The 23659-nt window shown below is 35.6% G+C and overlaps 1 pseudogene; it reads right to left on the reverse strand.

Annotated features, from left to right (window-relative positions):
- On the reverse strand, positions 1–23659 carry LOC102618876 (geranylgeranyl transferase type-2 subunit beta 1-like; annotated as a pseudogene).

Here is a 23659-nt window from a genome sequence, read left to right on the forward strand (position 1 = left end):
ATTGATTTGCTGCTACTATTGTATAACAAGCACCTTCCAAAGCTTCATCTTTTGCCAAAGAAAATTCTATTTACAACATCAGCCGGCAAAGCATAGGCTGGATCAATTAGTTTCAGTCCAGGGCATTCAAGAAGTGAGAGTCCTGCATCGACGGCAAACATTGAATCACTTTCACTTGTGCATCAATATAATATCTATAGGAGAATTGTATTCTGATCATATAGATATATATATATATATAAGGATGGATGTGCTTTCGTAGGATTTCAATATTAAAACTCAAATTAAACAATTAATGGATCGGCTTTTCCAAATTTTATAAAATAATAAATTACCAGCTTTGATTATGGAGTTCTTTGGATCATACAATGTTCAAACAAATTTGAACGCGGTTAGTCAATTTTAATAACTAATTGATACGTGGCGTTGTTAAACCATATCGATGCTACACAAAGTGAAGCCTTTGGACCCAGATCTGACTTAGAACAGATCAATAGTCCGCACGTTCGGGTTTCCAGCCGATATACCAAATCAGTTTTGTTTTACCAAATAAAGTTAAGTCACTTTGAACGTGGTTGATTCTTTTTAATGGGCTATTGTCAGATTTAGATTAGGTTTTTTTTTTAAAGGTTTGGGTACATACACAGTACCAGATCCGGATCCCGGAAATGGTGCTCTGAAGGAATGGAGGAAGAAGAGAAGATTTACAACTGAGGATCGAGATCCGGTCTCTTTGCCTCAGAGGAATGTAGAATTTATATGGCAGATCTGATACAGATCAGTCTGCTAACATGCTTTGAAAAGAAAAATGCTTTAAAATAAATTGCTGAAATTTAAATGTGCATAAAATTAAATTGCAGAAAAGTAAATGCTTTAAAGTAAATTACGAAAATTTAAATTACATTGAAATTTAAAGAACTGAATTTAAACATACATCTTTACTTTCTGGCTTTACAAATTTTCAAATCTTTCCAGAAGGGAAGATTGAAAGACGGGAAGATTGAAGGTAAAGAACTAGTCTGATCACCCAAAGCTCTTGTGATAAAACTATTGTGTAAACAGAAAATTTCTTTGGAACCCTTCGGAGAGAGAGAGAGAGGTTTTTAGAGAGAAGGGGGAGAAGAAGTAGAGAGAGAAGCTTTGAAGAGAGAAAATGAAAAACCTGAGGAGTCTAAGTCTTCCTCTCGGTTTATATACAAAATTTTTTGAACTGTTCACTGTAGCGGGATTTTAAGTGCACAGTAAACTCTGGAAAGTTGCACTGTTCACTGTAGCGGGATTTTAAGTGCACAATAACAATTGGATAGTAGCTTTGAATAGTAGACTCTTTGTAGAAAAATACAATACGGGTGAAGAGACATGTGCGCTCTCACTTGTGTCCAGGGGACCACCCGAAAATACAGAAATAAAATGAATTTTCTCTTTTTTTTTTTTTAAGTAAATAATCAAATAATTATTTACAATGCTTTATTGGAGAGAAAATGCCAAAACAGTCATCTTCATTATCGTCTCCGAGAGAAATAAAGGGTTCTTCGTCCTCATCTTCGTCTTCATCTTCGTCTTCAGAGGTGTCAGCCACTGATGACTTTGATCGTGAGGCGAGGAGTTGTTCCATAGCTTTGAAGTACTCATCTTCAGTTTTGGCACCTGCCAAAAGAGACTGGGCTTTGGATTTTTGGGTTAAGAATGTTTGTTGGGCTTTAGAGGTGGTTAAGGATGGTTGGAGGAGGTTTTTAGAGGAAAGCCAATCTTTGATCATGTTAACAGTCAGTTTGGACTGTTCATCAAATTTTGACCACCATTTGACTTTAAAGGTTCTTTGGAGGATGACTTGGGAATCCTGGGTATGGAAACGAAGGTTCCATGAACAGACCCAAGGTAAGAAGAAATTTGCACAAAAGTTTAGAAAGGGGGGAAATCTTTTCTCTGAGTCAGAGGGTAAATAATGGGCTTTGAAGAGGTTTAGACAATTTGTAGCATTTGGTGTTAGGATTTGTGGAATTGGGCCAAAATGATTCCACCAATGCTGAAACCAATTTGGAAGGCTTTGAACGGTTATCTTTGTGTTGAAGAAAAATAACCAAGAATGAGATTTTTTAGTGTTTTGGATAAAAAAGGTGTTATACCATGCTTGTTGGTAATCCCAGTAGGAAAAAGTCCGACAATGTGGTAAACGAGTTTCAAAATTTAGAGGGAAGGTTTTAAAATTGTGGAGAAGGTCACCCCACTGATTTGGGCTCAATACTTTGAGGATTGTGGCCGTGGAATAAGCCGGTTCTGGATGGGCTTTGTCAAGGAAAAAATGTTTGAATTTAACTGATTCAGTTATCTCCAAAATGCTTTGATAATAAGACTGGGGTTTTGTTAAATCACATGGTTTGAAAAACCAGCCTTTGGGAAAAACTTTGAAATGCTTTGAAAATGATCAGTATGGTAAAATCCATCTTCCATTGAAAGGATATTTTGAAAATGGGTTTTATCAAACCAATCGGAGGTTTTCTTTGAAGGAGTTGGCTGAGAAAGCACAATTTGGGAGGATGAGCTTTCAGCAGAGACAACAACATTTTGGGAAGAGGGTTTTGAAATTTCAATTTCTTTTTGGGGAGAATTTTGGCTTTGAGAAAGGTTTTGGAGGGCGAGCATGAGCTCAGGTGATTTTGTAATGGAACTCATCCATTGCTTTACTTGGTCATCAGAAGAAATAGATTTGTATTGGACTCCATGTTCTTCAACCATTTCAATCCAAGATTTAATGGGCATGGCAGAAGAAAGTAATTTTTCTTTAGAAGGGGTTGACTGGGGTTCTTTGGAAGGTTCTTGGGAACCAGTGTCTTTGAGAACTGCTTTACCTTTATTCTTCTTTGGCGGCATTATCTGTTTTGAAGAAATTCCCGAGTTAGAAAATCAGGAACAGAATTTTTGTCACCTTTAATAAATTCAATATCAAAATCAAAAACACTTAAAATAGCTTGCCAACGTGCAAAGATTTGTTTTGATGCAATGTTTTGAACATCTTTTTCTAAAACATGTTTTGCAGCTTTGCAGTCAATTCTAAGTAAAAATTTTTGATTTAATAAATCACTTTGAAATTTTGTAATGCATAAAACAATGGAAAGGATTTCTTTTTTGATAGTAGAATAGTTTTTCTGGCAGTCATTCCAATGAGCAGAAACATATTGAACTATCTGTTCTTTATCATTATCCTTTTGTTTCAATATTCCTCCATAACCTATGTCAGATGCATCAGTTTCAACAATTTTAGGTAATGCAGGATTTGCAAGGAATAGACATGGGATGTTTTTAACAGACTGTTTTATTAACCTAACAACTTTGGTATGTTCATCCGACCATGCAACAGGATTCTTTTTCAACCTATCATGCAAAGGTTTAGACATCCTATTGATGTTAGGGCAGAAGTCAAGAACGTAATTTAAACTACCAAGAAATCTTTGTAATTGGGTTTTGTCAAGAATTTTGTCTGGGAATTTATCCGCAAACAAAAGTGATCTCTCAATAGGGGTAATAGTGCCTTTGGAAATATGGTGACTAAGGAACCTGACTTTTGTTTGAAATAATGAAATCTTTGTACTTGAAAGAGCCAGGCCAGCCTTTTTTGTAACAAGATGAAAAGTCTTTAAATGTTTGAAGTGTTGATCAATACTTTGAGAAAAAATCAACACATCATCAATATAAACTATACAAAACTCGGAGTAGGGGTTATAAATGTCATTCATGATTCTTTGAAATTCCGAGGGTGCATTTTTTAAACCAAAGGGCATAACAGTCCATTCGTACTGTCCAAATGGAACAGTAAAAGCAGTTTTATAACGGTCTTTTGGATGAATTTGAATTTGCCAAAAACCAGACTTCATGTCAAATTTTGAAAAAATAAGAGCAGAACACAATTTTTGGAGCAAATCCTTTTTATTAGGTATGGGGTACCTAATCCATTTTAAGGCTTTATTTAAGGGCTTATAATTTATCACAAGTCTAGGTACACCTCTTTCAATTTCAGAATTTTTATTTACATAGAAAGCGGCGCAAGACCACGGGGACCTTGACTTGACAATGAGTCCCTTTGACTCCAAATCATTGATTTCTTTTTTGCAATGTTGCTCCAATTCCATGTTCATTTGGATTGGACGTGCTCTGGTGGGTATTTGTTTTTCATCAAAAGAACTTTCATAAGGCAAATCTACTAAATGCTGTTTTCGATTCCAAAAAGCAGAAGGTAAATCGGCACATATTTCTTTTTCAATAAGGCTTTTAAAATCGGAAATTTTTCTTTGAATAAAATTATTTTGTAATTGACTCTCAATTCTTTGGAAGTTTAAATTCTTTTTTAAACAAAACAAATCATCTTGTTTGGATTTAAGAATGGCATTGATTTTGTGCTGATAAACAGAACAAGCTTTAACAATGTTTAGATTCCTAGTTTTTGGTTTTTCAATAAATGGGAAAACCAGTTCTTTAGATTTTGCTTTGAAATATATGCCATCATAGTTGACAGCATAAGGAGTTATGAGATTTATAAAAGGAGTGCCTAAAATGATAGCATGATGAATATCATTTGTAAGGACAAAAGAAGTTTTAAATTCAATTTGATTATTATAAATCGAGGCTTCAACTTTGGAGCTAACATTCAATTTCGAATTATTAGCGGCAGAAAGTTTTTCTTTTGTTTTTTCATGAAATCTTTTGGGGACAATATCTTCTCTAATGCAATTTAAATCGGCGCCAGTATCAAAAAGGGCAATGGCGTCCATAGCAAAATCATCAGAAAAGATGAGAGTGACTTTAATCAAATACTTTCTTGTGGTGATTTGTTTTAAAACAAACAGAAAATCATTGGGTACTGACTCAATATTTTCTACTTTAATATCATCACCATCATCATCAGGATTAGATTCATTGTCTGAATTATCCTGTAATTGTTTTTGTAAAAGGAGTTGAATAGTATCAGAATCACTTTTTTGTTTTTCTTTTAAATCCTTGATTTCAAGCTTAATCTGCTTGATTTCGTTTTGAAGATCTTGGATAGTGGGTGTTGACTTTTTTGTTTTCTTTTTGTCCAAAATCTGAGTAAGATCATAAGAATTCTTTTTAACAATTGGGACTTTAGAAGTCTCGGCTTTGTTAAAATCCAAAGTTTTCAAAAGTTTATCAAGATATTCTTTTTGAAGATTTGGATCAGAAATATGCTTTACAAGTTCAAGAAAAGTTTCTTGGTCTTTGGTCAAAACATTGATTTTCTTTAAAAATGAATCGGATTCAGATTCACTACTGCTAGATGCAGAGTCATTTGAGTCAAAAAGCTCATCAACTTGGTAAGGATCATTATCTCCCGACATGGAAGATTCAGAATCAGAAGATTCAACAAGGAGGGGAGCTAATTTGGAAAGAATGTCTTCATTGAGGTCAAGCTCATGAAGTCTTTTGTTCATTCTGCAAAATTTTGCAGTATGACCTTTCATGCCACATTTGAAACATGTAGCATCTTTGAAATTGAATGGGGTTATAGGTTTGGCTTTAAGTTCTTTCTTTTTAGAGAAACTTTGTCTCTTATAAGGCCTCGAAGGTTTCTTATAAGGAAGTTTCCTAAAATCACGAAAAGGTTTTTTAAAGTGTTTAGATTTGTAATGTTTCCTGCGAGGTTTAGAAGAACACTCACCATTACAATCTTTGGAAATAGAAGTTTTAAAGGGGTCATAATTGAATTGTTTACAGAAACCGCCTAATTCTTGTTTAGACTTCTTAAGCTCCCACTTAAGTCGTTTCTGTAATTTCAAATCTTGACAAATCTTTAAACCTTCTTTGTTGACAAAACTGACAAGTTCACCATAGGTGAGCTCATCATACGGAATACGGTTGTCATAAAGGGCTTTGATAGAATTTCTTACCTTTTCACCCAAAAGGGTAGGTAATCCAGCAAGAAATTTTTCTTTCCAAGTAGTATGATTTGCATCATCTCTTAGAAATAATCTGGTGAAAAAGGAGGTTTTGTAGCTTTGGAATTCACTAAGTTTCCTACATCTCAAGTTATGTAGGAGCTCAGCGTTTTTATCACGGAGGTGAGAAGGGTCACCAATGAAATGGAGGGAAATGGTCAAAATGAGAGTTGCAACAGCATCCTGAATTGGATTGTTGAACTCATCAAGAATAGGAGCTCCATTCTCATCGGTTTGGATAGAATTTAGGATGTCTAGTTGTTGCCGATTAGTGAGAAGATGATCCCACCAACCTTTCAATTGACCAGTAAAACCGGCAATGAGGATTTCCGATATGGCACGATCAGAAGTTCCTGCTTGGGTTTTATAGGCATTGGCTGCCATTGTCATTTGTTGCAACAATCCTAGGATATTATACTCAGACATGCCATCGATATTCCACTCGTAGACTGAAGATGCATTATATTGGGATTGATTTAATGCACTTGGCCTATTATCTATTGCTAGATCAGGTGGAGTCTTGATAGTGGGAAGGGCTAATTCCCAATGGATTTTGTTTGCTTTAGGAGTGGATTCCTCTTGGAAGGCTTCAACATCCGAAGAGGCTATAGAAGTTTGGTCATCTTTTTCTAATACTCCAATTTTGCTAGATTGAGGAGTATCAGGAGCTATCTGGGCTTTGCTAGATGAGGAAGAAGCAGCTTCTATCCTATCTAGTTGTTCTCTAATGGCTTTAGCAAAATCTGATTTTGATTCTTGAACAAGCTTTTGGCTAGTTTTCGAAACCTGAAAAGGTTTGAAAATAGGTTCCTTAAGCTTTTTATCAGAATCTGGTTTTGAAGGAATGGGCTTTTGACTAGGAGAAACAGATATGGTTGACTGTTGGAATTGGTTTTCTATTCTAGTCAACTGTTTTCCTATAGTATTTAAGTTAGTATTACAGAAATTATTCTGTTGGATAATACTGCTTAAATTACTATCAGTATCATTAGGTTTAGGAATTTTATATGGTGAAGCTCTAATGTCAATGGGAGGTTCACCGTGGTCAACGGTTATACTCCGGAGAGGTGGATGCTCGGAATCGACTGTTCTATTACTTTCGGAGAGTTTCCACTCAGTGGTCTTTTTCCTAATAGTAATAGGATTTGACTCTTTGAAGGGGTAAGAGATGTTGTTATTAGAGGAATATATCTCGAACCAATCAAAAAATAATATATGAACTTTATGAAGATTCACAAATTCATAATAAGATTGTTGGATTTCTTTTCTTTGGTTTAAAAAGTGTTTGAAAAACCAAAGTCTTTTTTCTTTGTTTAAATCAGAATAAAAATCATTATGCAGAAGAGTTTTATCTAATTCAAATTCTTTTTCAATGACACTAATGACATTTTCTGTAACAGCAGAGAACGTAGGAGATGTTGGAGGAGAAGGTTCCTTCTCTTCCTGACTTTGAATATGTTGATTACTAGTGTAGATCGGATGAGGAACACTAGTGGTATAATCAACTGATCGGATGGAGGTACTAGGAATATCTGAAGTAGAAAACCTAGGTTGACTTTGAAAAGGAAGATTTATAACAGAAGGGACTTTTGTGAATTTTCTTTCTAATGAAGGAATACCTGAGCACGATGCTTTATCAGAAAATCTGGATGAGGTGGATCTTCTGAACGATAGTTTGACTCTACCATCTGAATACTGAGTTACGTTTTGTAACTCTGTATTTGGCTCAAGTTGTTTTGGAATCGCTGGTGGAGCGGCTCCTTCAAGAATCCATTCTTCTGGAAGATGGACATATTTCCATTGAATAGGTTTTGGAATAACTGTGTTGGCTCTAGACAAATCAGTCTGTAAGAGAAGAGTCTCATCTCTTTTTGACTGGAATTTATGTTGTGTACTAAATGCAGTGATCATTGCCTTATATGAGATTTTAAAAATTAAGGCAACTGGGATAGATCCCTCAATCATATTATAATTATGAGTTTTGATTTGTAAAATCATGCTTTTCAAAATATTTTTGTCTTTAAGGGAAATTGTTATATTTGGATAACAATCAAAAGATATGGGACCTTTACAAAAACTAGATTCGATGCTGCTTAGCAAAGAATCATCAAAAGAGATGAATCGCCCATCTCTTAAGATAGCAAGGATAGAAGTATCCAAGCCTTCTTTGGTTAAGGGTTTTATTCCTACTTGAATAAGGCCGATGTGAATATAATTAAAATTCTTTTCTTTTAATTTCTTTAAAGAATGCTCAGAAAACAAGTGAATTGTTTCAAAAGGTTTTGAAAGAGTTATGTCTCGTTCTTCAGTCTTTATAATATAATCATTCTTTAAAAAATCAAGCTTTTTTGTTTTGTAAATCTTTTCTTTAGAAATTTTTGGAAGTTCCCAACAATCAATTGCTTTATCAAAGTTCTCAATAAAGAATTCCTCTGAACTCACAACATGCTTTGAATCACTAGTCTTCCCGGAAGAAGAGCTAGAAAAGGATGATGTTCTACAGTGTATAGGCTCCATGGTTAAAACCGTATGGTTAATCTTTGGTTTGGTCAAAATGGCTACAGGTATGGGTTTACAGCCCTCAGCGGAAAACTTATCCTATAACGGGACTTACTACCAGTAAATATTCACCACAAAACAAAACTTCAAGATTAAACACAAGTCTATGAAACACAGAACTATAAACTGTTTTACACTATCCTTCCCTTGGCTCTGATACCAGAAGGAAATAGGATCGAAGGATGGATGTGCTTTCGTAGGATTTCAATATTAAAACTCAAATTAAACAATTAATGGATCGACTTTTCCAAATTTTATAAAATAATAAATTACCAGCTTTGATTATGGAGTTCTTTGGATCATACAATGTTCAAACAAATTTGAACGCGGTTAGTCAATTTTAATAACTAATTGATACGTGGCGTTGTTAAACCAGATCGATGCTACACAAAGTGAAGCCTTTGGACCCAGATCTGACTTAGAACAGATCAATAGTCCGCACGTTCGGGTTTCCAGCCGATATACCAAATCAGTTTTGTTTTACCAAATAAAGTTAAGTCACTTTGAACGTGGTTGATTCTTTTTAATGGGCTATTCTCAGATTTAGATTAGGTTTTTTTTTTTTAAGTAAATAATCAAATAATTATTTACAATGCTTTATTGGAGAGAAAATGCCAAAACAGTCATCTTCATTATCGTCTCCGAGAGAAATAAAGGGTTCTTCGTCCTCATCTTCGTCTTCATCTTCGTCTTCAGAGGTGTCAGCCACTGATGACTTTGATCGTGAGGCGAGGAGTTGTTCCATAGCTTTGAAGTACTCATCTTCAGTTTTGGCACCTGCCAAAAGAGACTGGGCTTTGGATTTTTGGGTTAAGAATGTTTGTTGGGCTTTAGAGGTGGTTAAGGATGGTTGGAGGAGGTTTTTAGAGGAAAGCCAATCTTTGATCATGTTAACAGTCAGTTTGGACTGTTCATCAAATTTTGACCACCATTTGACTTTAAAGGTTCTTTGGAGGATGACTTGGGAATCCTGGGTATGGAAACGAAGGTTCCATGAACAGACCCAAGGTAAGAAGAAATTTGCACAAAAGTTTAGAAAAGGGGGAAATCTTTTCTCTGAGTCAGAGGGTAAATAATGGGCTTTGAAGAGGTTTAGACAATTTGTGGCATTTGGTGTTAGGATTTGTGGAATTGGGCCAAAATGATTCCACCAATGCTGAAACCAATTTGGAAGGCTTTGAACGGTTATCTTTGTGTTGAAGAAAAATAACCAAGAATGAGATTTTTTAGTGTTTTGGATAAAAAAGGTGTTATACCATGCTTGTTGGTAATCCCAGTAGGAAAAAGTCCGACAATGTGGTAAACGAGTTTCAAAATTTAGAGGGAAGGTTTTAAAATTGTGGAGAAGGTCACCCCACTGATTTGGGCTCAATACTTTGAGGATTGTGGCCGTGGAATAAGCCGGTTCTGGATGGGCTTTGTCAAGGAAAAAATGTTTGAATTTAACTGATTCAGTTATCTCCAAAATGCTTTGATAATAAGACTGGGGTTTTGTTAAATCACATGGTTTGAAAAACCAGCCTTTGGGAAAAACTTTGAAATGCTTTGAAAATGATCAGTATGGTAAAATCCATCTTCCATTGAAAGGATATTTTGAAAATGGGTTTTATCAAACCAATCGGAGGTTTTCTTTGAAGGAGTTGGCTGAGAAAGCACAATTTGGGAGGATGAGCTTTCAGCAGAGACAACAACATTTTGGGAAGAGGGTTTTGAAATTTCAATTTCTTTTTGGGGAGAATTTTGGCTTTGAGAAAGGTTTTGGAGGGCGAGCATGAGCTCAGGTGATTTTGTAATGGAACTCATCCATTGCTTTACTTGGTCATCAGAAGAAATAGATTTGTATTGGACTCCATGTTCTTCAACCATTTCAATCCAAGATTTAATGGGCATGGCAGAAGAAAGTAATTTTTCTTTAGAAGGGGTTGACTGGGGTTCTTTGGAAGGTTCTTGGGAACCAGTGTCTTTGAGAACTGCTTTACCTTTATTCTTCTTTGGCGGCATTATCTGTTTTGAAGAAATTCCCGAGTTAGAAAATCAGGAACAGAATTTTTGTCACCTTTAATAAATTCAATATCAAAATCAAAAACACTTAAAATAGCTTGCCAACGTGCAAAGATTTGTTTTGATGCAATGTTTTGAACATCTTTTTCTAAAACATGTTTTGCAGCTTTGCAGTCAATTCTAAGTAAAAATTTTTGATTTAATAAATCACTTTGAAATTTTGTAATGCATAAAACAATGGAAAGGATTTCTTTTTTGATAGTAGAATAGTTTTTCTGGCAGTCATTCCAATGAGCAGAAACATATTGAACTATCTGTTTTTTATCATTATCCCTTTGTTTCAATATTCCTCCATAACCTATGTCAGATGCATCAGTTTCAACAATTTTAGGTAATGCAGGATTTGCAAGGAATAGACATGGGATGTTTTTAACAGACTGTTTTATTAACCTAACAACTTTGGTATGTTCATCCGACCATGCAACAGGATTCTTTTTCAACCTATCATGCAAAGGTTTAGACATCCTATTGATGTTAGGGCAGAAGTCAAGAACGTAATTTAAACTACCAAGAAATCTTTGTAATTGGGTTTTGTCAAGAATTTTGTCTGGGAATTTATCCGCAAACAAAAGTGATCTCTCAATAGGGGTAATAGTGCCTTTGGAAATATGGTGACCAAGGAACCTGACTTTTGTTTGAAATAATGAAATCTTTGTACTTGAAAGAGCCAGGCCAGCCTTTTTTGTAACAAGATGAAAAGTCTTTAAATGTTTGAAGTGTTGATCAATACTTTGAGAAAAAATCAACACATCATCAATATAAACTATACAAAACTCGGAGTAGGGGTTATAAATGTCATTCATGATTCTTTGAAATTCCGAGGGTGCATTTTTTAAACCAAAGGGCATAACAGTCCATTCGTACTGTCCAAATGGAACAGTAAAAGCAGTTTTATAACGGTCTTTTGGATGAATTTGAATTTGCCAAAAACCAGACTTCATGTCAAATTTTGAAAAAATAAGAGCAGAACACAATTTTTGGAGCAAATCCTTTTTATTTCCTTCTGGTATCAGAGCCAAGGGAAGGATAGTGTAAAACAGTTTATAGTTCTGTGTTTCATAGACTTGTGTTTAATCTTGAAGTTTTGTTTTGTGGTGAATATTTACTGGTAGTAAGTCCCGTTATAGGATAAGTTTTCCGCTGAGGGCTGTAAACCCATACCTGTAGCCATTTTGACCAAACCAAAGATTAACCATACGGTTTTAACCATGGAGCCTATACACTGTAGAACATCATCCTTTTCTAGCTCTTCTTCCGGGAAGACTAGTGATTCAAAGCATGTTGTGAGTTCAGAGGAATTCTTTATTGAGAACTTTGATAAAGCAATTGATTGTTGGGAACTTCCAAAAATTTCTAAAGAAAAGATTTACAAAACAAAAAAGCTTGATTTTTTAAAGAATGATTATATTATAAAGACTGAAGAACGAGACATAACTCTTTCAAAACCTTTTGAAACAATTCACTTGTTTTCTGAGCATTCTTTAAAGAAATTAAAAGAAAAGAATTTTAATTATATTCACATCGGCCTTATTCAAGTAGGAATAAAACCCTTAACCAAAGAAGGCTTGGATACTTCTATCCTTGCTATCTTAAGAGATGGGCGATTCATCTCTTTTGATGATTCTTTGCTAAGCAGCATCGAATCTAGTCTTTGTAAAGGTCCCATATCTTTTGATTGTTATCCAAATATAACAATTTCCCTTAAATACAAAAATATTTTGAAAAGCATGATTTTACAAATCAAAACTCATAATTATAATATGATTGAGGGATCTATCCCAGTTGCCTTAATTTTTAAAATCTCATATAAGGCAATGATCACTGCATTTAGTACACAACATAAATTCCAGTCAAAAAGAGATGAGACTCTTCTCTTACAGACTGATTTGTCTAGAGCCAACACAGTTATTCCAAAACCTATTTAATGGAAATATGTCCATCTTCCAGAAGAATGGATTCTTGAAGGAGCCGCTCCACCAGCGATTCCAAAACAACTTGAGCCAAATACAGAGTTACAAAACGTAACTCAGTATTCAGATGGTAGAGTCAAACTATCGTTCAGAAGATCCACCTCATCCAGATTTTCTGATAAAGCATCGTGCTCAGGTATTCCTTCATTAGAAAGAAAATTCACAAAAGTCCCTTCTGTTATAAATCTTCCTTTTCAAAGTCAACCTAGGTTTTCTACTTCAGATATTCCTAGTACCTCCATCCGATCAGTTGATTATACCACTAGTGTTCCTCATCCGATCTACACTAGTAATCAACATATTCAAAGTCAGGAAGAGAATGAACCTTCTCCTCCAACATCTCCTACGTTCTCTGCTGTTACAGAAAATGTCATTAGTGTCATTGAAAAAGAATTTGAATTAGATAAAACTCTTCTGCATAATGATTTTTATTCTGATTTAAACAAAGAAAAAAGACTTTGGTTTTTCAAACACTTTTTAAACCAAAGAAAAGAAATCCAACAATCTTATTATGAATTTGTGAATCTTCATAAAGTTCATATATTATTTTTTGATTGGTTCGAGATATATTCCTCTAATAACAACATCTCTTACCCCTTCAAAGAGTCAAATCCTATTACTATTAGGAAAAAGACCACTGAGTGGAAACTCTCCGAAAGTAATAGAACAGTCGATTCCGAGCATCCACCTCTCCGGAGTATAACCGTTGACCACGGTGAACCTCCCATTGACATTAGAGCTTCATCATATAAAATTCCTAAACCTAATGATACTGATAGTAATTTAAGCAGTATTATCCAACAGAATAATTTCTGTAATACTAACTTAAATACTATAGGAAAACAGTTGACTAGAATAGAAAACCAATTCCAACAGTCAACCATATCTGTTTCTCCTAGTCAAAAGCCCATTCCTTCAAAACCAGATTCTGATAAAAAGCTTAAGGAACCTATTTTCAAACCTTTTCAGGTTTCGAAAACTAGCCAAAAGCTTGTTCAAGAATCAAAATCAGATTTTGCTAAAGCCATTAGAGAACAACTAGATAGGATAGAAGCTGCTTCTTCCTCATCTAGCAAAGCCCAGATAGCTCCTGATACTCCTCAATCTAGCAAAATTGGAGTATTAGAAAAAGATGACCAAACTTCTATAGCCTCTTCGGATGTTGAAGCCTTCCAAGAGGAATCCACTCCTAAAGCAAACAAAATCCATTGGGAATTAGCCCTTCCCACTATCAAGACTCCACCTGATCTAGCAATAGATAATAGGCCAAGTGCATTAAATCAATCCCGATATAATGCATCTTCAGTCTACGAGTGGAATATCGATGGCATGTCTGAGTATAATATCCTAGGATTGTTGCAACAAATGACAATGGCAGCCAATGCCTATAAAACCCAAGCAGGAACTTCTGATCGTGCCATATCGGAAATCCTCATTGCCGGTTTTACTGGTCAATTGAAAGGTTGGTGGGATCATCTTCTCACTAATCGGCAACAACTAGACATCCTAAATTCTATCCAAACCGATGAGAATGGAGCTCCTATTCTTGATGAGTTCAACAATCCAATTCAGGATGCTGTTGTAACTCTCATTTTGACCATTTCCCTCCATTTCATTGGTGACCCTTCTCACCTCCGTGATAAAAACGCTGAGCTCCTACATAACTTGAGATGTAGGAAACTTAGTGAATTCCAAAGCTACAAAACCTCCTTTTTCACCAGATTATTTCTAAGAGATGATGCAAATCATACTACTTGGAAAGAAAAATTTCTTGCTGGATTACCTACCCTTTTGGGTGAAAAGGTAAGAAATTCTATCAAAGCCCTTTATGACAACCGTATTCCGTATGATGAGCTCACCTATGGTGAACTTGTCAGTTTTGTCAACAAAGAAGGTTTAAAGATTTGTCAAGATTTGAAATTACAGAAACGACTTAAGTGGGAGCTTAAGAAGTCTAAACAAGAATTAGGCGGTTTCTGTAAACAATTCAATTATGACCCCTTTAAAACTTCTATTTCCAAAGATTGTAATGGTGAGTGTTCTTCTAAACCTCGCAGGAAACATTACAAATCTAAACACTTTAAAAAACCTTTTCGTGATTTTAGGAAACTTCCTTATAAGAAACCTTCGAGGCCTTATAAGAGACAAAGTTTCTCTAAAAAGAAAGAACTTAAAGCCAAACCTATAACCCCATTCAATTTCAAAGATGCTACATGTTTCAAATGTGGCATGAAAGGTCATACTGCAAAATTTTGCAGAATGAACAAAAGACTTCATGAGCTTGACCTCAATGAAGACATTCTTTCCAAATTAGCTCCCCTCCTTGTTGAATCTTCTGATTCTGAATCTTCCATGTCGGGAGATAATGATCCTTACCAAGTTGATGAGCTTTTTGACTCAAATGACTCTGCATCTAGCAGTAGTGAATCTGAATCCGATTCATTTTTAAAGAAAATCAATGTTTTGACCAAAGACCAAGAAACTTTTCTTGAACTTGTAAAGCATATTTCTGATCCAAATCTTCAAAAAGAATATCTTGATAAACTTTTGAAAACTTTGGATTTTAACAAAGCCGAGACTTCTAAAGTCCCAATTGTTAAAAAGAATTCTTATGATCTTACTCAGATTTTGGACAAAAAGAAAACAAAAAAGTCAACACCCACTATCCAAGATCTTCAAAACGAAATCAAGCAGATTAAGCTTGAAATCAAGGATTTAAAAGAAAAACAAAAAATTGTGTTCTGCTCTTATTTTTTCAAAATTTGACATGAAGTCTGGTTTTTGGCAAATTCAAATTCATCCAAAAGACCGTTATAAAACTGCTTTTACTGTTCCATTTGGACAGTACGAATGGACTGTTATGCCCTTTGGTTTAAAAAATGCACCCTCGGAATTTCAAAGAATCATGAATGACATTTATAACCCCTACTCCGAGTTTTGTATAGTTTATATTGATGATGTGTTGATTTTTTCTCAAAGTATTGATCAACACTTCAAACATTTAAAGACTTTTCATCTTGTTACAAAAAAGGCTGGCCTGGCTCTTTCAAGTACAAAGATTTCATTATTTCAAACAAAAGTCAGGTTCCTTGGTCACCATATTTCCAAAGGCACTATTACCCCTATTGAGAGATCACTTTTGTTTGCGGATAAATTCCCAGACAAAATTCTTGACAAAACCCAATTACAAAGATTTCTTGGTAGTTTAAATTACGTTCTTGACTTCTGCCCTAACATCAATAGGATGTCTAAACCTTTGCATGATAGGTTGAAAAAGAATCCTGTTGCATGGTCGGATGAACATACCAAAGTTGTTAGGTTAATAAAACAGTCTGTTAAAAACATCCCATGTCTATTCCTTGCAAATCCTGCATTACCTAAAATTGTTGAAACTGATGCATCTGACATAGGTTATGGAGGAATATTGAAACAAAGGGATAATGATAAAGAACAGATAGTTCAATATGTTTCTGCTCATTGGAATGACTGCCAGAAAAACTATTCTACTATCAAAAAAGAAATCCTTTCCATTGTTTTATGCATTACAAAATTTCAAAGTGATTTATTAAATCAAAAATTTTTACTTAGAATTGACTGCAAAGCTGCAAAACATGTTTTAGAAAAAGATGTTCAAAACATTGCATCAAAACAAATCTTTGCACGTTGGCAAGCTATTTTAAGTGTTTTTGATTTTGATATTGAATTTATTAAAGGTGACAAAAATTCTGTTCCTGATTTTCTAACTCGGGAATTTCTTCAAAACAGATAATGCCGCCAAAGAAGAATAAAGGTAAAGCAGTTCTCAAAGACACTGGTTCCCAAGAACCTTCCAAAGAACCCCAGTCAACCCCTTCTAAAGAAAAATTACTTTCTTCTGCCATGCCCATTAAATCTTGGATTGAAATGGTTGAAGAACATGGAGTCCAATACAAATCTATTTCTTCTGATGACCAAGTAAAGCAATGGATGAGTTCCATTACAAAGTCACCTGAGCTCATGCTCGCCCTCCAAAACCTTTCTCAAAGCCAAAATTCTCCCCAAAAAGAAATTGAAATTTCAAAACCCTCTTCCCAAAATGTTGTTGTCTCTGCTGAAAGCTCATCCTCCCAAATTGTGCTTTCTCAGCCAACTCCTTCAAAGAAAACCTCCGATTGGTTTGATAAAACCCATTTTCAAAATATCCTTTCAATGGAAGATGGATTTTACCATACTGATCATTTTCAAAGCATTTCAAAGTTTTTTCCCAAAGGCTGGTTTTTCAAACCATGGGATTTAACAAAACCCCAGTCTTATTATCAAAGCATTTTGGAGATAACTGAATCAGTTAAATTCAAACATTTTTTCCTTGACAAAGCCCATCCAGAACCGGCTTATTCCACGGCCACAATCCTCAAAGTATTGAGCCCAAATCAGTGGGGTGACCTTCTCCACAATTTTAAAACCTTCCCTCTAAATTTTGAAACTCGTTTACCACATTGTCGGACTTTTTCCTACTGGGATTACCAACAAGCATGGTATAACACCTTTTTTATCCAAAACCCTAAAAAATCTCATTCTTGGTTATTTTTCTTCAACACAAAGATAACCGTTCAAAGCCTTCCAAATTGGTTTCAGCATTGGTGGAATCATTTTGGCCCAATTCCACAAATCCTAACACCAAATGCCACAAATTGTCTAAACCTCTTCAAAGCCCATTATTTACCCTCTGACTCAGAGAAAAGATTTCCCCCCTTTCTAAACTTTTGTGCAAATTTCTTCTTACCTTGGGTCTGTTCATGGAACCTTCGTTTCCATACCCAGGATTCCCAAGTCATCCTCCAAAGAACCTTTAAAGTCAAATGGTGGTCAAAATTTGATGAACAGTCCAAACTGACTGTTAACATGATCAAAGATTGGCTTTCCTCTAAAAACCTCCTCCAACCATCCTTAACCACCTCTAAAGCCCAACAAACATTCTTAACCCAAAAATCCAAAGACCAGTCTCTTTTGGCAGGTGCCAAAACTGAAGATGAGTACTTCAAAGCTATGGAACAACTCCTCGCCTCACGATCAAAGTCATCAGTGGCTGACACCTCTGAAGACGAAGATGAAGACGAAGATGAGGACGAAGAACCCTTTATTTCTCTCGGAGACGATAATGAAGATGACTGTTTTGGCATTTTCTCTCCAATAAAGCATTGTAAATAATTATTTGATTCTTTAGAAGGGGTTGACTGGGGTTCTTTGGAAGGTTCTTGGGAACCAGTGTCTTTGAGAACTGCTTTACCTTTATTCTTCTTTGGCGGCATTATCTGTTTTGAAGAAATTCCCGAGTTAGAAAATCAGGAACAGAATTTTTGTCACCTTTAATAAATTCAATATCAAAATCAAAAACACTTAAAATAGCTTGCCAACGTGCAAAGATTTGTTTTGATGCAATGTTTTGAACATCTTTTTCTAAAACATGTTTTGCAGCTTTGCAGTCAATTCTAAGTAAAAATTTTTGATTTAATAAATCACTTTGAAATTTTGTAATGCATAAAACAATGGAAAGGATTTCTTTTTTGATAGTAGAATAGTTTTTCTGGCAGTCATTCCAATGAGCAGAAACATATTGAACTATCTGTTTTTTATCATTATCCCTTTGTTTCAATATTCCTCCATAACCTATGTCAGATGCATCAGTTTCAACAATTTTAGGTAATGCAGGATTTGCAAGGAATAGACATGGGATGTTTTTAACAGACTGTTTTATTAACCTAACAACTTTGGTATGTTCATCCGACCATGCAACAGGATTCTTTTTCAACCTATCATGCAAAGGTTTAACTGCTTTACCTTTATTCTTCTTTGGCGGCATTATCTGTTTTGAAGAAATTCCCGAGTTAGAAAATCAGGAACTATATATATATATATATCACTTGGCAGGCAAACAGTCAAATAACAAGAGAACATTCTATCCACCTCAGAAAATAAATAAAGGAAAATGAAAAAAGAAAATTTGGCCTTCCTAACCATTTCTTCAAGATTTAGAATTTCAAAACATTTATAGAAGAATCTTCTTATAATTACCGATATAGGAGAGGCAGTGTGTGATTGAAGATGGTAATCCAGGGTTAAATAGGAAAGGCTGGCAAAAGTAGGAAGGGCTGAGGGCAGATTCCACATATGAAACAAGTCAGACTACATTAAGAATCGGAAAGAGTACCAGGATTCACACAAGTGGTACCATGTCAAAACTCTTACAAATTCAATAAAGAAAGATTTAACTTAATTGGATGAACGCATAAAAGTTAGTGAGGTCAAGTAAGCAAAATCAAAGCTAATAGATACCTGCTACTCCAAAATATGTATGGAAGACATCAATGGCATCATCAGGTCTATCTGAAATTCCTCCATCTTCCATGTCCTACAAATTAAAAAATTAAATGTAATATCAGTTGAGTCTTGGCTGCAATTCTGGAACTCAAAACTCCAAAAGGTAACAAATTAACAAATTCTGGGTCGCCAGAGATTATTTGGAAAAGGCCGGTTCAACTCAAACTAACCCGACTGTCCAAGATGAACTTAACAAGCTTGTCCGTATCGATCCAGTGGGACTCTGCCAATCATGATCAAGCTTGAAAGAACCCACAAGGAGCAGCAAACCTGAGTATTTAAACTACAGCACTGTAAGGAGAACCTACAAGGATGTTCCATCATGAAGTCAGCCTGAGAGAAAAATACCCGCATCAGGAAGTTTGTCAGGGCGACCATTAAGATCTCCAGATTTGACTTGTCCCTCGCATAACCACCATCCAAGAAGGCCCTTGTCAACATGTTGCAGAGGCCCGGCAATAGCAAGTGCACCAACACAGCAGAAGACTGCAATCACAACTTAAAGATTTATCAGATTTTGAGTCCATTTTTAACTTTCACCAGTTGCTTAAAGCAGGTATAACTGGAGTAGGGAACAAGGTGATATGAATGAATTTAGATAAGAAGAAGTAGAAGTCGGAGAAGTTAAGAAAGGAAGGAAGAGTTCTTTCGCTGAAAATCTGTTTTTCTATTATCCAGATGCTTTTGGCTATTTATAGCCTTACAATCGTGACAGATAATGTAGCAAAACAACTGCAACAACAAGGCAAAATAATCGGAAACAAACATGTAACCATGCTACCACTTATGCTTAAGTTAAGCAGCCTATTCGTCTAACTACCAAACTAAGTTGACTATGTCTACCGTCTTGACCATCTCAACAAATATGACTATATCTACTTCATCATCAACGCCGCTTTTGGCTACCCACGAACATATTGCATGCATGCATAATTTGCACGTATCATTTCCTCCCCGCTTCAAGGATCCTTGTCCACAAGGTTGAAGTGCCCTAACCAGTATCGGGTGGTGTGAATGGTGGAGGATCTTCAATCATGAACAGCTGTGGCCTTTGGCAGTGTTGACCAAGAATGAATTTCTCGTCACAAAAATAACATAGCCCTTTTTCACGTCGAGCTCGTGCTTCTTGGTTAGTTAACCGCTGGATAGGAGGAGGAGTGTTGGCATTGGCTGTTTGGTTTGCCTTAGGAGGGGGCCCCAAGATCCCCGTAGAACTATTTGAGATTGGTGGTTGCATGAAGGAAATAGGTGGTGGTTGAGAAAAGTGTTTGGTGCCGCGGAAGAGAGAATTTCGCTCCTCAATTAGTCTTGCCACACCAATGGCCTCAATCAAGGTACGAGGTTGTTTAATCTTGACATCGAGTCGTATTTCATCCTGAAGACCTGCGATGAAACAACCAATTAAAAACGTTTCAGGTAAACCATCGACTTGGTGAGAAAGCTTTTCAAAAACTTCCTGATACTCAGCCACTGAGGAAATTTGTTTTAAGTGTGTTAAAGCTTAGAAGGATCCTCATAATCCGTTGGACCAAAAGGGAGTAATATAGCTTTGGTAAATTCAGTCCAAGTTTGTGGTCCTTTGAATTTGGTTAGCCAGCGATGCCATTGGAGTGCTATTCCTTCGAGATGGAAAGAGGTCAATTTGACTTGCTGTTCTGAAGCAATGCTTTGGAAATCAAAGTATTGTTCAGCTTTGTAAATCCATCCGATAGGGTCATCACCGCTAAACGTTGGAAAAGGAAGTTTGAGCTGGGCATGAGACCGATCTAGGTTGGAGGTGGAAAGTGAGGTTGGCTGGTGTGAAGGGATGTGAGTTGTGGCAAATGGGTTGATCTCCCTTTCCTAGGAAGTGTGTTGGACATGCAAGGATTGAAGTTCAGTAAGAATTGTTTGAAGGGTGGTGTGAATTTGGTCAAAATTAGACTCATGTCTAGCAAGGATTTCTTGAACCTCTTCACGAAATTTAGCATTGGATTTATTGCGTGTGGCCATGGATCATTGGATGCTCTGATACCACTGATATGAATGAATTTAGATAAGAAGAAGTAGAAGTCGGAGAAGTTAAGAAAGGAAGGAAGAGTTCTTTCGCTGAAAATCTGTTTTTTCCATTATCCAGATGCTTTTGGCTATTTATAGCCTTACAAACGTGACAGATAATGTAGCAAAACAACTGCAACAACAAGGCAAAATAATCGGAAACAAACATGTAACCATGCTACCACTTATGCTTAAGTTAAGCAGCTTATTCGTCTAACTACCAAACTAAGTTGACTATGTCTACCGTCTTGACCATCTCAACAAATATGACTATATCTGCTTCATCATCAACGCCGCTTTTGGCTACCCACGAACATATTGCATGCATGCATAATTTGCACGTATCACAAGGAAACTTGTCAATTCTTTAGACAAAATTAAAGAAATCCCGCGCATCTTTAAACATATAATTGCTATCTAGACTGCAAAATTACTTGAAATATAAATTTCCAGAAATCTATTCTCTCACAATATTCCATTTTGATGTCAATGGGTTAGAAGTTGAAGCATATGCAAATAAGTGGAAACTCAGACCAAGGCTGAAAGAAGTGAAGATGTACTAACTCATGAGTCAAAAAGAACCGAATTCAACTAACAATTTTTGTTATCATGCAACAGTTGTAACATAAAATAGTAAATACATTACATAGTTTGCCCTGCATGAAACTCCCCACCTGCAATGTACCAAAAACCACCATCCAGATTTCTGCAACTCAATATGTACTCCACGGCCTTACCCACATTGATCTTATCCAGCCGCTGTAGTATTGAGAGGCAACATATCGCAATATAAGAAAACATACAAAATGGATTTGTACAAAGAGATTATTTCAAGACAAGTACAAGCTGTAGATATCTAAGAATCCAGTAAAATTTACCGTGTATCCACTTCCCCCACTTGTCTCCAGAAAAGGAGTTGCCCCCATTTTGCAGCCCAGCATATCTAACTCAAAGGTGAAGCTCCGCAAGAATGCTTGAAGTGGCAATGTTTTATTAAAAAAGGAATTTGCATCTAATGCAGCTCATGTACTAGCCTGTTTATTATTGCCATTGGAGTTGCCAAAAACATAAAAATTATAACATTACAGAAATCAGACTCTCTAGTCAAGTGAAATTTCATATATGTGAAAATAAAATCATTAGTCATAAAAAAGTTGTTACTTCTGTGAATCTTATAAGAAACAAAGCATTATCTTTATATTGAATAATTGACAAATCCCTACCAACAATTTGACACCTTATCAGCATCAAGAATATCTAACTTATCAAAAAGGGCCAAAACTTGCACAGCATTGAGGGCATACAACATATGTGGATCATGTCCAATATTACCAGCAAACCACCTGCAAAGAAAATTTTCTTTCATCCATCACATTATATTTTAATATTTAAACTAAAAGTAGTACTAAGTGATCTACATTGTTTAAATGCGTGGTCATTTTGATCTTAAAAGTCAGATTCAAAAACAAGAGAACTTGCCAAGGAAATAACAAATTGGATAATTATTGATGCATGAAGATACAATAATAAGTGTAAGAAAAATCCTCTGTGCAAACTAGATTCATCTTGACACTTCAAGATCCATGAAATAACTTCTTCTTCATCTACTGCATTAAGCTTTCCTAAAATATCAAGAGTCGTCAGCCCCCATTATGCCCCATTCAATCTCAAATGTTCCACCGCCACAGATTCAAAACTATCCTTTTGCTGAGAAACATCAATGAAAATTGCAAAAAACCAATTTCAATAAGATTTCTATTAACAGCCGTAAAAGCAGAAGATATATAGTAAGTGTGAAATTAAACCCACCTTCTCAACTAAAATAATTATTTCACATGTTTATCTCAGCCAGCTCTCCATCTGTCATCCAACATTAAACAAAATCATCTCAAACATTGGGTAAATCTGTGTAAAGTTTGATCAAAACAATTGATTTTCCTCAGGGGGCATCTTTTCACATTACATTGTCTACATGAATGCTCCCCTAAGGTATTTTTAGAAAACAATCATGGCCTATATATTGATTTCTTCCTAAATTATTCCTCATTGATAAAGCAAATGACATGAATCTACAAAAAGCATTCCACACGTAAATTATTTGCAATTCGCACTTTTCCACGTCAAAATCAGTCAGCTTAACATCTAAGCTTCATTCTGTTGCTTCATTTGTTTTTTTAATTTCTGTTTCTTCCGCCTACAAAGAGCTAAGAATGATCCAAAAGCTCAGAAAGATATTTGATTTATTTGCAAATTGCTGCAGTCCCATGAAGTGTGCTCTTAACATTCAGGAAGTCATATTTTCAACTTTCTTACAGCTTCAATATTTCAACAAGTTTGAATTTGGAAAAAAAAAAAAAGCCCTTTTAACAAATTTCTAAAAAGCCAAAACAGCAAAACAAATCAACACGGCTAACCTCCAAAGGCAGCAGCGGTGATATCAGCGGCAGTGTCTTCACGAGCGGCGAGCGAGAGCTGCGAAGCGTGGCAGTAGAAACCAACTGATTTTTATTGTACTTCTGATAGCAGAGTCACGTGACTGGCGAGCGGGTTCCTGGAAGGAGAAAAGTTTGTTATTGGATGAATCTTGGCTCACCGGAACAGCAACATTAAGTGAATAGCGCTTGTTTCTATACTTTTACATTTTGTTATTGGATGAGATGAATCTTGAATCTAAATTTGAATCCAGGAAGTGGATGCAGAATTGCCGATTCGATTTTAACGTCTCAC

This window comes from Citrus sinensis, chromosome 2, assembly GCF_022201045.2.
Source record: "Citrus sinensis cultivar Valencia sweet orange chromosome 2, DVS_A1.0, whole genome shotgun sequence".
In the NCBI taxonomy this organism is placed as follows: Eukaryota; Viridiplantae; Streptophyta; class Magnoliopsida; order Sapindales; family Rutaceae; genus Citrus; species Citrus sinensis.